This window comes from Megascapheus bottae, chromosome 9 (assembly GCF_031878675.1).
Source record: "Megascapheus bottae isolate mThoBot1 chromosome 9, mThoBot2.hap1, whole genome shotgun sequence".
In the NCBI taxonomy this organism is placed as follows: Eukaryota; Metazoa; Chordata; class Mammalia; order Rodentia; family Geomyidae; genus Megascapheus; species Megascapheus bottae.
Window position 1 is genome coordinate 8,507,682 of NC_143517.1, and position 3,130 is coordinate 8,510,811.

Below are 3,130 nucleotides of genomic sequence, written 5' to 3' on the forward strand. Positions count from 1 at the left end.
TTCTATTAACAATCATGACACTTCAATCTGTAGCACCAGAAGATCCTGAGCAAGAACTCATGCTGAAATTCCACTACTTGGTATTTACCCACTCGCCCAGAAACAAGGACATACTAAATCTACAAGCACAACAATCCATCTTCATTGCAGAACTATTTACCATAACGAAGACATGTAACCAACCCAGATGCCCCTCAGTTGATGAGTGGATCAACAAGATGTGGTATTTATACACAATGGAATTCTATGCTGCCATCAGAAAGAACGACATCACCCCATTTGAAAGGAAATGGACTTAGAAAAAATCATATTAAGTGAAGTAAGCCAGACTCAAAGGAACATAGGCTCAATGGTTTTCCTCATTTGTCATAACCAATAGAAACCATGGGCTCTCCTAGCAGAGATTCACAATAGAACAAAACCTAGATACATAAGGCCATATAGTATGATGCTAAATGAACGGACCTCCAGATTATAGGAACAAAAACCATATAATGAGTGATTGTTGTCCTTAATGTATTATATTATTTCTCATCTCATTTGCTGTCCCTTGGTTATCTCATATTGTTACCTGTTATATGATATTATATATATATGTTTATTTGGTTATTTGAAATAGGATAGAGAAGAGGCGAAAACAAGATGAGTGGCGGGGGTAGGGGGAGGAAAATGGGGATCAAAACATAAGAAAGGTTATCAATATTTGTGAACTAATGCACCTTCTACCTGGTGAATATAATGCAACCCTTCTATTTATTACAATAAAAATATATGAAAAAAGAACTCATGCTGATATTACTGCCAATGATAAAATTATGAAGAAATTTTGAAAAATCAAGAGAATACCACACTCTATCATAACTTCTAATTCAGGGTAATACAAACATTGTCATTAAAATTTCACTATATCTGGATTATTTATAGTGCTTCCAAGGACAGAGAAATATGCCTACAATGAATTCTCGCACAATGAAGGATTGAATATAATGTTAATGGTTTATACAGGCCAATTTTGCAGCTTGCTATGGCTCATATTAATATTTGTACACATTTCATACAATAAAAGAGCTTAGCAGGAAAGTAAACACGTAACTGAAAGATTTATTAGGGGCTATGGATAGAAATACATTGCCAGGGGCCAGGAGCATGGCCTAGTGGTAGAGTGCTTGCCTAGCAGGCACATAGCCCTGGATTTGATTCCTCCATACCACATACATAGAAAAAGTCAGATGTGGTGCTGTGGCTCAGGCCAAGGATAGAGCCCAGGCCCTGAATTCAAGACCCAGGACTGGCAAAAAAAAAAAAATAGTAGAAATATATTGCCAAATGAATATTTGGGATAATCTAATGTTCCAGTGACTCATGTTTTAATCATATTCACAATAATTATTGGTAATTAAGCATTGGTTCAAAGTAGTAAGTCATAAAACAGCATTGAAATATTCAGGAGTTAGCTCTTCTCTGTGACTAGTTTTGTGACTTGAAGGGTACACGATAAAGTGAGGGAACTTCCATGTGCAGTGTGAAAACACACTCATGGAGCTGAGAAGTTTCCTTTCTGCAAGAAGGAAACGTGTTTGTCAGTGAGGTTGAGATGTTCCAGTCTTAAGGTGAGCATGATTATGACAAGAATAGAAATAATAAAATAAGGTATCTGAGTTAAAGAAGAAAATATAATTGTTCCTCGATATAAGAGCTCCATATCTGCTTTTTCACATTCAGATTCAAAAGTGCATTGAAATTTTGAGCATGCATACAATCTGTGCTTATAGATGTATATATGCATGTATGTGTGTTATGTATATATGTATACATATGTATAAATGTGTACATATAATCAACCTGAATAAAGCATGATATATATAAATACAGACTCCATGGTGAACCTCCTTGAGAAATTAAAAGGCAGCTTAAAAAATGAATATTAAGATGTGGAAATATGTCTTGCCCAGGGAGAGGGTGGGACATATGAACAGACAGAGAGCAGGAGGACAAGTATGGTAGTAAGTCTATGTGCATGTAGGAAAATGGAGCAAGGAAAGCTGAGGAGAATGGTTATGGAATGGACAGAGGGAGGAGGGAGAATGAGAGTGACTATGATCAAGATATATGCATAAATATGTATGAAAAAAATATAATGTCCACAGCTAGGCATAGTGACATGTGTCTGTGGTCCTAGCTATTCAAGAGGTAGAGGTAAAAAATCATAGTCTAGAGCTGGCTGGGGTATGGCTCTAGTAGTAGAGGCCCTTATTTCAATCCCCAGTTCCATACTCAAATGAACACACACACACACACACACACACACACACACACACACACACAGAAAAAAACAGTTTGTGATGAACATTTATAGACAATTTTTTTTTTGCCAGTCCTGGGCTTGAGCTCAGGGCCTGAGCACTGTCCTTGGACTTTCTCAAGGCTAGAGCTCTACCACTTGAGCCTCAGCACCACTTCGGGCTTTTTTCTATATATGTAGTACCGAGGAATCGAACCCGGGTCTTCATGCATGCTAGGCAAGCACTTTAACCACTAGGCCAAACTCCCGGCCCTTATAGACAATTTTTCTTGTAACTTTTCTCTAAATCATACATTCTAATAGCATTTTGAATATGACATTGTACTAATCTCTAGAGATTGTTGTATATGGGGTTATTGAATATGGGATGAGAAGATGGCTATGGCTTGTCTATAGATCATCTACCATTTTATATAAGATACTTGAGACACCCCTCAATTTGAGTATCATTGAGAGCCTTGGAACTGGTTGACCCCAAGGATAAAAGAAACTGTTTTATAGGAAAAAAAATATAAAAGGGGTGAAAATTATCCTTGAATGTTAAGAAAGATTTTCCATAAATATGCCCATTACAAATATTCTTTTTATGTAATTAAGGCAATTTTTAAAAAAAAACTCCTCTTGGAAATTGTTTGTTCCTATCTGTATTACTTAGTGACAAAACTAAAATTTATTTTTAAAGCTCTTGATTTATTTAAAAGTCTTAACCAGCTGGGCTCCAGTGGCTCATGCCTGTAATCCTAGCTACTCAGGAAGCTGAGATCTGAGGATGGTAGCTCAAAGCCAGTCCAGGCAGAAAAGTCTGTGAAACTCCTATCTTCAATAACC